This window comes from Stegodyphus dumicola, chromosome 6, assembly GCF_044657685.1.
Source record: "Stegodyphus dumicola isolate Sdum_Otavi_A_Nest chromosome 6, ASM4465768v1".
Lineage (NCBI taxonomy): Eukaryota > Metazoa > Arthropoda > Arachnida > Araneae > Eresidae > Stegodyphus > Stegodyphus dumicola.
Window position 1 is genome coordinate 3234959 of NC_140773.1, and position 13447 is coordinate 3248405.

Consider the following 13447-nt stretch of genomic DNA (forward strand, 5'->3'; position numbering starts at 1 on the left):
TACACTAATAGCATGTTCACCATGCACACTATTAATTTTTATCGCTGCAAACCTGGCCGATTCACCACACGAAAATAAAAAATGTAGCACGGCAGGTTTGTACTGATTATCTATATTCATCAACTAGGGGTACTAAAATGCGTTCGATATTTACGAAAGTTGGTGATGAACTGAATAATATGTTAATGAAACGATGACAAGTTTCAACAGGTTGAAAATTGTATTGTTTTAGTAAATGCGTCATAGTGAATTCCACGCACACTCTTAATGCGCACGAACTTATAGATATGTGAAAAAGAATTATGCAGGGTCAGAAGGCATCCGCTATTACAACCGTTGTTTGTTGTATTAGTTTTAACTTGACTTCATTCATTTTGTATTCTATTAAAGTAATGAGAAAGATTTCGAAAATATATTTTAATACAATTACAAATGAACTGATAATACGCAAAAATCTATAGCTTTCTACGTATATTTTTCTGTAAAGAAATAATGGATTCGAGTCAAGAAAAACCTTTTATTCACCACTTTCAATGTGACATTTCCTTCATCTTTGTGCATTCTGTCCATGACAAAGTGCGTACACACTTTTACCCGTCAGTTCGTCTGCTGTGTAATCCAACAGTTCTGACACTCTGGAAAGAAATAATGAAAAATTAGAATAAAACTTTGGCAACAGTAACTACTGAAATTTATTTTCAAGTTCCGCTTTATCTGGGTCACAGCTTGCCACTCGAAATTCGAACGCGAGACGCGTCACGAACATATCGCTCTCCAATCTTACTTCGTTGATAGAAGGTAAAGGTAAAGGTCATGGTCACCATTTCCGTCACATTTGCTGATCTCTGTTTCCTGCCGTTAGAGAAGCTGTACTAAGTCCTCAAATGAGACAGTATTAGTACAACCTACAAAAAATAAAAATTTGCTTCATAATATTTCATGTAAAAGAAAACTAAGCATTGATTAACCAAGATTCACTCAATCAATATAATTTCAGTTTAAGCATGTCAGAATTTATTTGCTGGGTGTTTCTCTTACTTTGACTACACATTTAAAAAAAATTGTTTTTATCTCGTTTTCTATCCAAGTGGACAAAATATGTGATAAATAAGGTAAATTTAGCATTTAGGATTTTTTTGACAAATAGTTTTGAAGCCAAAGGCTGGGGACATGTATGTCCCAGCAAAACTCCCACAGGAAAAAAAGCCCACAGGAAAAATGCTCACAGATATAAATGCTCCCAGGAAAAAAGCCCACACAGAAATATGGCTACGTAGAAAAAAGCTCACAATGAAAAATGCTCACTTAGAAATATGCTCACACGGATATATGCTCACATGGAAATAAGCCCACTGATAAATAAAATACGTAGAAATAAATATCCTTACATTAATCAATCTTGAACATCGTACATATACTTGAATTGTTTAAAGAAAAATTATTTGATGATTTGAAAAAATTATTGGACAAATGCTCACATAAACCTTTTCAGGGGCGGTATATAAAAGAATGAAAACTATAGTAAACTTTTGCATGTACTATAATATTTTATACTACTGCCCCTGTACGACATTTTTATTCCTTTAACCGCCAACAATTAATTTTTGTTTTTTTTTTTTACTCTATTTTTGCATAGTTTTGATATGTATCTATAGAAATTGGTGTTTGAATGTAGTTATTTAAGTTTGGAGCCAAAAAAGTTCTAGAAGACCACAGTTTTCAATCGAAGCGTGGATTCATTATGATGCAGCCTTCGGAAAATCTCCTAAAACCAAAAATTGTTACGAAAGCTTTCATAAGGTACTAAATTCATTATTTAATTGTATCCATCCCAGTATGTGGTTTTTATTTGACGGACTCATAAAAGATTTAGTCTGTCAACGTTTATTATTAGCTTTTGTGAATACACGGCGTACTGAAGTAAAAAAAAAAAAAAAAAAAGGGGGGGAATATGAAAATTTATATTTGCTAATCGCGAACCATGTAAAAAAATATGATGAAATCGATGATAAAATTAAATATTGACATATATTAGCTAATATTCAGCACGTTTATGTATTCATAACTTTTGAAATATATATTTGTGATTTATATATAATAAGGTACTTTCGTAATTTAAATAAAATAATTATTTATGTTTGCTTACTCTTCTAAATAAGACAAACATTGTCGAAACGAGTCTGTCGGTTGATACAGAATTCCTTCTAAAGAGCGAAATTGTGCACCTTCAGAACTTAACTACTATTTAACTTATTTAAACTTAATTACTACTTCACTTATGATTTTCAACTTACTTTTATAATTACTTTTCTTGTGGTTGAATGGCAAAGATTATTGTTAAGAAAAATATTCTTTTTTTTTTCCTTTTTACGCAATGTTTAGAACGCAGTGTTCTCTTATTTTGATGATGTTTATGTTAGCAATGCTAATTTAATGTGTAACTTATATTTACTAATATTTTATTTTTTTAACAATTAAAATTGTAATAATTTTTCACTTATATTCTGTTTAATTTTTCTCCTTTTCCTAATTCAAAACGGCCCATTTCTTAATCTTATATAGCAACTGATAATCTTATATAGCAACAGATAATCTTATATACACATAAGTTATACAGATTTTGATATATATATATATACCATAGATATTTTGGTAATTTAAATATTTTTTCTATGAGCAATTCACGTAGATGTACGATATTCAAATCGATTACTTATTGATTGATTAATCTAACGATATTTCTACGTATTTTATTTATCAGTAGGCTTATTTCCGTGTAAGCATACATCTATGTGAGCTTTTTTTCCTTGTGAGCATATTTCTAAGTGAGCACTTTTCCCTGTGAGCTTCTTTTCTATGTGGGCATATTTCTGTGTGAGCTTTTTTCATGTGAGCATTTATACCTGTGAGAATGATTCTGTGAGCATTTTTCCGGTTACCGTCACAGCCGTAGTTAATGTCCCACACGTAGCGTTCAACTTACTGTAAGCACACCTATTATTCTGGAAAACATTATTATATGAAATAGATTTACATTGTAAGGTACAGGGTAAAAATCATTCTTTGCAAAAACCAACATTGGGCAGCTCATATTTGTTCTTTTCGCTACGCTCATTTGTGCGGCGTCGTCTCGATTTTCCATCTATTGGAAGAGGATCCCCAACAGTGAGAAGATTCTAAGTACTTTTCATGTCAGCAGTCATTTTTAAACTTTCAGTGGGACATACATGTTCCGTTAGTTGTCAAAGGGTTAATATTAACTTGGTTGGAAATGGGCGTGCAAACAATTATTCCATACAAAAGTATGTGATAGATGGTATAAGAAAAATATTTTATTTCTAAAGAATCATATTTTATTTATTTCAAGAATGCAAATGTTTATGAATACTTTCACTCTGTTAATTACAAATCTCGAGAGATTCATGTAACTTCCATGTATTATAAATTACACAGTTACAGATATCACTAAAGATTAAATTAAAATTATTAATAAGTATACCACATTGCATTTAAATCAGCAAATTAGGTAAGTCGCACACACGCATTAAAGATCTTATAGGGCGTCGAATGGCAGGCCTTTCGAAAACTGGCAGTTTGCCAAGTTATGTCCATGACAAACATCGTCGAAACGAGTCTGTCGGTTGATACAGAATTCCTCCTAAAGAGCGAAATTGTGCAACTTCAGAACTTAACTTATTTAAACTTAATTACTACTTCACCTATGATTTTCAACTTACTTTTATTATTACTTTTCTTGTGGTTGAATGGCAAAGACTATTGTTAAGAAAAATATTCTTTTTTTTTTTTTTTTTTTTCCTCCTCCCTTTTTACGCAATGTTTAGAACGCATTGTTCTCTTATTTTGATGATGTTTATGTTAGCAATGCTAATTTAAGGCTGTATTTTAACTGAATAAAATAGCTGTTATTCTTTAAAATTATCGTATTCATTCATCTGGAGAACTTGTAGTTCATTTCAGTGATTTTAAAGGCGTCCGTAACTTTTCGTTTGCAGTTGTTTTTTTACATCTGATAACAACAACAAAAGGCTTGTGCCGATCAACTCTGCTGCAGCCTCTAAAGGAGGAGGATGAGATTCTTATTTATGTTTATGCTTGCATTTGTTTTATTTATTTTTTAAATTTTTGGATAAATTAATGGAAATTTGCAATTATTGTTTTCCGACCAAATCTGAGACGGCGTAGTAGGTATGTTTAAGTTCCAGTCTACTTTGCTGCTTCATTTTCATTTGCAAGCTAGTTATATCTAATTCCGTTTTAAACGTCTGATCCGCAAAGATATATCAACAAGCAGTGCACATACAACTAAATTTATTCTACGACTGTCATCATCTTGAAATAAAGAATAAGCCAAATGGCCTTCGTCTTTTGTACAACATTTTGATACCCATGACCATACCGCTCATCGTTCCTTGGTCTGTATTGTCTAATAATGAAACTGGTGCACGTTTTATACCATTTCATTCCTCAATTCTTCGGCGCGTATTCGAAAGGTCCGTGGTTCGAGCCCCGGCGAGGGCATCGCTCATTTTTCATCTCTCCTACTTTCAAAACTTACCTATTGTCACTGCAGTGGCGCCCGAATTAAAAAAGGTGGTGGATGATGATTCTCCGCCACCAGGATCTGGCGATTGGGTCCCTTAATCTCCAGTCGCCCTTTAAAAGGGGAAAGTATATAGGTTACAGGTTACGGAGGGCACGGTCACTGTCCCTTTATCATAATGGTTAATCGGTATAAGCACCGTGCCCACCAATGTCTAGAGCCGAAAGATGAGATCACACGGGCGCCCCGCACCCGGAACCGAAGCCCAGAACCCGGACCATCCAGAAGGCAGTCCAACAGACCAAAAGCGCCCTCCAGACAAACTAAACCAAAGTCCGGGCATTTATTAAAGACAAATAATACAAGGGCTTAAAACTGCACAGCAATAGCACAATGAATATGACTTGAGAATAAATACATGATTAAATATAAGGAAATAAAAGAAATTAAAAATAATAGAAGTAAAATAAATATAAAATCTAAACTAACAAAGAGAATACATTACATTTACAATATAGTATTCAATACGATATCTGATATTCAAACATGTCACAGTATTAAGTATCCAAGGTACAATATATAATAAAATGGCAAGAAGAAGAAATTAAAATAAGTAATACCTACATATTGAACGAACCGAGAAGACTTAAAAACATAAAATAGTAAAATGGCAACGTTGTAGCCATATAACAAAATTAGGTATATCAGTAATAAAACAAGCATTGCTGGAGCGGATCAAAGGTGCAATAAGAAGAGAATGATACAAAACAATATAAGAACTCAAGAGATACGTAATCAGCAACACCAGCAATTAATAAATATGAAAGACGAAAATATAAAGTACATGGAACAAAAATATATTATATATAGTGCAATTATAATAAATATACATCATATGGAAAAAAAAAAAAAAAAACCACTTAAAATGTTGTTGATGTAAATGTTGTTATAATATTTCGTATGTTAAGTATAGTAAAAATTTATAGATATACCTAATCATCAAAGTTTAATGAATATATGAAAAATTAAAATCAGTACATGTAGCAAAAATATTTATAGTAGATTACAATACAAGGTGAAAAACCGAATATAAGAGTGAAAAACTAAATTATGAATTTCCAATACTATGAATAAATCCTGTAAAAATACCTGTAAAGTCGGCTTCCCGCAATATATGGGAATATGCGGCAGAACAATTTTACAGTCAATTAAGAAGTTCAAAAAGACAGATACCAGTAGTAGTAATGCATTAGAAAAGGAAAAGAGTTATGATACACAGGAAAAAAGCAGAAAAACAATAAATTGAGAATTACAGACAAACAAAGAACTAAGAAAATTTAGTTATAATAATTTAATCCAAGAGTGCTAAGGAACAATTTTATATAGTTATTAAATTAGTCACTTATTGATAACAACATTTTCTAGGGGTCAAAATTAACATTAGCTCTATGGAGTTATGCAAAAAAGAACCAGGAAAAAATTAAAAGTATATAATAACAATAATATACATCTTCCATGCACAATCGCATTTCTATTCCTTCGTGGCGTAATGGCCAGCGCACTCGGCGCGTATGAGAGGTCCGTGGCTCGAGTCCCCGCTAGGGCACTGCTCATTTTTCACTTCTTTCCTACTTCAAATTTACCTAGTGTCTCTACGTCTATTCGGCATATATAATCTTTCAGGTTATGCACCAAGAACTCCACCCCATCCTCAGTCTATCAATTTTCAGGTCGCACGGCTTGATTAAGTTTTCCTCAGTTTCTGTATGTTCCCCCCCCCCGTTTGTTATTTCGAGAGCTACGATTCAGGAAACTTCCATAGTTTCTGGTTCAGAAATCTGGTTCATGAAAATATGTGTCATCTCTTTTAAAAGAAATCACATAGCGATGTCTTTATATTCAGTGGGAACATTGTAAACATAAAACTGTTGGAAAAAATAAAAGCAATCGAGGGAAAACAGAGCCAGAACTTCCAAACACAGCATGCAAATGTGGTTTGTTAAGTTAAGTAAATGATTAAACTTGCAGCATCATTCAGAATTGAGGAGCGATACAGTGCGCGTCTGAAGTTTACAGCTGGTAGAATGTTAAAGGGTAGGTGTGATGAGGGACGAGCATTTACAATCTCTGCTATGCTGACGTCTTGGATAGAGATTGTAATAAATTTGTAATGTGGCATTGCAATGAAAGATGCCTTTGAGACGTACTCGACGACGTTACAAACATTTGTCAGACTTTGAGAAGGGTCGCATCATAGGGCTAAAAGAGGCAGGTTGGCTGAATAAACGGATCTGAATATTGGTCAGAGTGATGTGGTCGTTGCTATGTTATGCTATCAGTGATTAAATGCCATTTGGAAACTCGCAGGGATTCTGGGATATCCAGGGATACAATTACCAGGAGACTAGAACGCTGGGGTTAACACGCTGAGGTGCGGCGCCGGTCCCTGGGGACTGGCAGTGAACTTTCCGCGTGGCCGGCGTCGGTCCCTGGGGACCGGAACTGGAATTTTCGTTTGACTGGCGACGGCCCGCGGGACCGACAGTATTAAAGTTAAAAAATAAATATAGTCTTAATGAAATGTGATAAAATTTAGTTTTAATGAAATGTATTGAAACATTCTAAACAAAAATACGGCTTAGCTTGCTGCCGGCTGAACGGAAAGGGCAACAAATTCGGCACCGCGCTCAACGTGTTACGATCTTTACGTCTATTAAGATGCTTACCATTGACAGTCCACCATAAGCAATATCGTCTTACATAGTGCCGATGTCGCTGAAGCTGGACAGTGGCCGATCGGAGAAAGTGATATTCAGTGATGAATCCCACTTTTTGTCAATGACTGATGACTGCTGTGTATGTGTCCGAAGACGGAGAGATGAGTGATCTAATGCACCATTTATAACCGAGCAGAACATAGGGTGTGATAGTTTGAGAAGCGATCAGATAAGACAGCCGTTCACCATTAGTCATGCTGCGAGGTATTCTGACTGCTCAAAGATATGTTGATTAAATTTTGCAGTCGATCGTACTGCCTGTGCTAGCTGATGGTCCAGGTTCTGTTTTTCGATAGGGCAATGCTCGGCCACATACAGCATGACTTTCCAACAATGTCTTCAACATGTGCTTGACTGGCCTGACAGCTCTCGCTTATCAAACATGTTGACCAACTAAATTCAGCCATGTAGAAATACGAAATACTGAATAAAATTATAGATTTGTGTGAATTACAAACAAAAGGACACTCTTCTTTATATTATTATGTGCGCACCGATGATAGCTTGTTGAAATTAATTTTTTCAAAAGCAATTTACTGGAACTTCAGCTTTTCCTGCTGATTTAGCGGAATAAAATTTAAATAATAAAATAATATTACAAAAGGTAAATCCATTATTATCATTGAGATTGCAAGCCACTTTTATGACTGCTAATATTACAAGCTCGCAGAGTGATCTGAACAAAACTCTAAATTATATTGAAGAACTAATGCTTTCTCCAGTTTTATATAGTTTTCCTCTGCCCGCCGAAAAATTTCCAGTACCTTCGATTTCTTGAAATTGCTGGAAGGTTTAGACAGTTAAGAGTTCAGTTACAGTTACACAAAAATCGGACCAAAATGTCGCTAAGCTTGACGACAATATCCCACCTTCGCGCTATTTCGCCAGTTTGGAAAGACAGCCGAACGACGATGTTTCGCCCTCTGAGGCCTTTCATGCTACATTTTACAGGAAGTACTACAATTTACGCATAGGTTCATTAAAATTATTTACCATATGTACAAAATTCATAGGATTTCCCCTTCCGAAAGACTGCATATCCCGGGCAGTGAGACTCCCGGACAAGTAGCCATAATTACAACTAAGGAAAATCAATAACTGAACACCAACGCGATACTAAAATAATAATTTCAGTAAATAACGTACAACAAATCAAACACCAAGTCAATAAATAAATGCACACATTTACAAATTCATATAACCGAAGGACCATGATCTATTTACATTATATACGCTATGGCCATAGAAAGGGACAAGCCTCTCGTAATGAACGATTTATACTTAGAATCTGATGACATATGGATCCGAACTACGTCGCCGTTCAGCTTGGTTGTTCCCAAACATCGGCATAGAAATTAGAAGCTGCAAGTCATTCCTAACTTATTATCTCACCGGTCATGTCCCATATCCAGATTATTTTCTGAAAAGGAACCTCTCCAATAGCGAAAATGGCGTGTGTAGAGACAAAGGAGATGCAGACCATTATCTATGCTTCTGCCGTCTCACACATTCGGAAACCCACCAATCTAAATTCTAACTTTAAGGGGGCTCATACACCTTAAACCCCTCATGAGCCCATGAAAGCCCATGAAATTATTCATTGATCATTAGCCCATGAAATTGATCATTAGCCCATGAAAATTGATCATTAGCCCATGAAAGGTATTTCGGATATACGGCTCAACAGTTGAAAGGCACGGCGCAGGACCGACTTTCTTGTTTACTATAGCTCGCGTAATTGGCAGATATCGTGTAGGCCAAGGGGTTAAGGAAATTTAATGATTAAAACAAATTACCTTTGTAAGCATATTGAGGTCTTCCATTTATTACGAAACATTTATTAAGAGCATCCGCTGTCTAATGTTATCTGATAATTACTGACGTTCGTGCAAATCATGATATTCAGAAATATATATAAAAATACAATGAACTTTATCTTATCAGCTTTGTTTTTTATGAAAGTTACGTCACCTCTATACCGAACTTCCATTGCATAAAAATAAGATTTAAAGAACTCTGCGGATTTCTATGAATGAAATTTTTTTATGATTTTTTTCAGAATTTCTACACCTTTTAACTAAAGTAAAGCATTCTTACTCTTTAAAAATCATCTAAATTTTGAATGTTAGGAGGCACATCTCCCCCCTCCCAAAATTAAATTACCGGATTATACATTCCAAACAAAAGCTAAACTGAGCAGATACAACATCTGGTTTTTGGAGAACCAAAATACACAGTAAACACAGTTTGCGACACAAAAGAACTTGAATGGGATCTCTCATTCCATTCAAGGTGCTTGGATAAGCTATTCACACAGATCTCTGTTCAAAACTGTTCAGAGTTCAAATTGTGCCGGAGCCCATCGGAGGTCAGCTCCGATACTTCTTAGTTTTGGGGATAAATTCTAATTTTAGCCGGAGTGCACCGCAGCCCTAAATAAGAAGGCTTCACTTCTTTTATATAACTGAACAACAATTTCAGTAGAAATGGGATCTCGAAAAATTTTTTTAGCAAAATTATATTACAAATTGATCATTAAATTCTAATATACCTCTTTGCGTTTTATTTAATTACTTTAATCCTTAATTATTCAATTAATAAACAATATTAAATTAACTATGAATTCAATAATAATTATCAATTAAATAATTATTAATAAATATTCATTGTTAACATCCATTCTACAATTACATAATTATTAATTAACTATTCAGTTTTTAAATTGTTAATGATTTTAATAGTCATTTTATTCCTTTATTTACTCTTGGTTTCTCTTTCCTGCCGGTCTTCTATAGGGCTCCGGTACTTCTACTTTTAGAAATTAAGCCCTGAATCTGATGTTATGGCGGAAATTTTTGCTTTTTAAGAAAAGAGGAGCTTGGGAAGAATAAAATTTTCTACATTCATAAAATACATAAGGCGTTTCCAAGCAATAAAAATAAATAAATATATAAAATAAAAATACAACCATCAACCCAAATACATCCTTAATTCTAAATTAAGGATGAAATGCAACCTTATCTACATCTCTTCTTAGACCAGTAGGATTTCCTGAACCAGTTTCATGAAGAAATAATAAATGTAAAACAACAAAAACAAAATTACAAACTGAAACATTAAATGAAAAGCAAAAAGAATTCGAGTCAAAGTAGAATTCCCCATTGCAAATCCATGTCAAACTCGCTCTACTAATATTACTCCAACATAAGGCACAGCAGACGCAAGTTATTCAAGTTTTAGGAAATGAACATTTTGTATCGTTATCAGTTTGTTTTAGTTCGGTATTTAAAATGCTTATTAAGTCCTTTCTTGTGAGTGGGGGGGGGGAGGGGAATTTGCATTCCTTAGGTCTTTCGCAGGATTTTCGAACGTTATTTAGAATTTAACAAATATTCTAGAAACAGCTAATCCACTGAATATATCTTTCCATGCCTAATTTTTTTTAATGCCAGGAGAAGTAGCAGTTAAAATTAAATACGAAATGACAAGCCTAATCTGGATATCAAGTACCAGTTCAGGCATCATATTTGAAAGCCCAACACAGCAAGCCCACACCAATACCGTTTGTTCTCCAATAAAAGCACTGTACCTGCAATCAATGAAGTTCTACAGCAGATGAAAAAATAAAGTGCAGAATCGGCTTTGATGTGCCTACACATCCAAAAAACCTTCGATTCGTGCTGCTGGCCGGAGGTTCTAGGAACATTAAAAAATATAAACTGTCCAAAAAAAAACAATTATGAAAGTTTTCAAGATTACTTCACTAACAAACGCAGTGTAATTATAACTAACAACCACGGTATGACTGAAAATGTCAGAGTCTGTCCACAGGCCTCATGCCTAAGTGCAGATTTTTAGAATCTGGAATTTGACAAAATCACTAAGCACAAATGGCCTTAACACTCTAAATGCATAGCTTTCATGGACGATGAACTTTTGACAAAATCACTAAGCACAAATGGCCTTAACACTCTAAATGCATAGCTTTCATGGACGATGAACTTTTGACTGATGACTTTTGTTATGAGTGATTGTTCGAGAGCCGAGTTACAAAGAAATGTAAGCAACAAAGTAGAAAATTGCAATTCTCTACGAAAACAGTAAAAGTTAATAATTTCTGAAAAAAAACCCACGCCCTAATTATCCACAGACCCTCGTAAAACGTAGCAAGACTTCCAGGATTCGAAATCGAAGGAGGCAGAATGAAAATGGTTAACTCTCTAAAATACTTAACCCTTTCCAAGCACGTTACCTTCTAAAGTTGGAGTTTTGATTTAAAAAAAAAAAAAGGTAGGCAGTCTAATTAGGCTTAGAGGAGTAGACAAGTAAAATTTTGTGAAGATAGCACTTATCCTTTAATTTTGTGGATGTGCCCAAAGTGGCACACTTGTAGGGTTTATATTTATTTTAACTAACATTTATTTTAAGCTATCTTTCCTGTCAAGCCTTTACTTTCCCCTAGAACTGCCAATGCCAGAGTATGTAAATCGTAGTAGAAACGCACAGAGTATTCAAATTTTAGCAGAAGTAAATTAAATTGAGTTAAATAGAAGGGAAACGAGATTGTAAGTGTGCTTCTTGAATCACGAGCGTGAAGGTTGCTAGGTAGAAATTTAAGAACCGCGCGTTTCGGCCTGTGTGCCTGTTTCGGCAGTTCGCTGAATCTTTCAACTTCTTAATCAGAACGTTTGCTGAATCTCAGCTGTATCTTAGAACGCGGTTAAGTTAGTTACGATTATAGAGCCTCGTGGGTAGTGACCTCGTTATTTATTCATCCTGTCATTTATTTTTAGTTGCATTTTTCTATTTTGTTACACCGCCGGGTCGGCGTAGTTTGTGAGCGTCAAGTGAACGCAACTGTGATTTCTAAAGTGAAATAAAAGGGGATTTAAACCCTTCTTACGAGTTTGTATAATTTGCAGTTATAGCAGTCACTACTACTGTTGCTGACCAGTTGGGGCCACGCAACATCATACACTGATTGAATAGAGCTTCGAAAAGAGTGCTGAAACGAGCACTGTTGTCAATGAACTGACCGATGAGATGCGGAGAAACAAAGAATACAGACTCTCAGTTGTCCTACATTATCGGTGAGCCCGGTCTGGGTACACTTAGGGTTCGCCGTTTGATTTTAGAAAAGATTTCAAGGTAAAAATTTAAAACTAATATAGAATAAGGAGATTAGCATACAGGCAAAAAAATAACATAGAAATTTCTTTTCAAAGAATTCTTTTTATACCCTAAAATAAATCTGGAAAATTTCTTTGAAAAATGAGGTTCTTAAAAAACTAAACATGGCTAAAATATATGGACTGGTTTGTGTTGAACTGCCATCTACTTTAAATAAAGAAGGTTCAGAGTAACCTATAAATTCTTTTTCATTCAATTTTTCTGTGCGTACAGAAGGAAAATTTTAGATGTGCCCAGACCGGACACACTGTGCCGCAAAGGGTTAAGCATCATCATGCATGAAAAGCTTCTGAAAAAAAGTTCCACTTATACTATTCCAAGCGGAATCAGTAAAGCTTCTGGAAGCAATAAAATACAGGACAAACGGAGAAAATACTTCAAAAAAAAATAATGTGTACCAGCACTTAACACTGCATCAGGTATTCTAAACACATGCTGCTTTTAAAATTATTGTAATTTTCCTCTTGAATTGCATATAGCATAAGTTCGAAAAAAAAAGGAAACTTATAAGATATTTTCTCCCTCCTTTCTGCATATTTTCGTGGTCTGACGGTTAGCATATTTTGCAAGTGCACATCTGTGTAGCCATCGAAGGAGTGGCTTCTAGGTTGGACCAAAGGGCATCCAGTTATATTTCTGTCATATCAACATGACCTTTCACGTGCTTAAAGATTTAAGCAAGATGGTTGAAAATAGTTTGCCACGCAATTTTCTGTACAAAATAATTAAAGCATCCCCGATTTCTTCTGAAACTTTTCATTGCGTAATTAGATCAAATCCAAGCAATTGTGAGGATTTCACTACGCGATTGAAAGAATTTTTGCGCTGTCCGAAGAGGAATACTTTTATTCAACTATTAAAAAAAGATGTGAAAATCACGATTTTAAAGTTCTACACGTAAAATGAGTGACGCAATTAA

The 13447-nt window shown here is 34.6% G+C and overlaps 1 long non-coding RNA gene across 2 annotated transcripts in view; it reads right to left on the minus strand.

Annotated features, from left to right (window-relative positions):
• Nucleotides 1-503: 503 nt before the first annotated feature.
• Nucleotides 504-13447, minus strand: part of LOC146996648 (uncharacterized) — a 61744-nt gene continuing 48800 nt past the window's right edge. The window contains exon 3 of one of the 2 annotated variants that reach the window (XR_015041445.1): nucleotides 504-905. This is a non-coding gene — a long non-coding RNA (uncharacterized LOC146996648). The remainder of the gene's footprint in view (nucleotides 906-13447) is intronic. The other variant, XR_015041446.1, reaches the window with a different exon arrangement.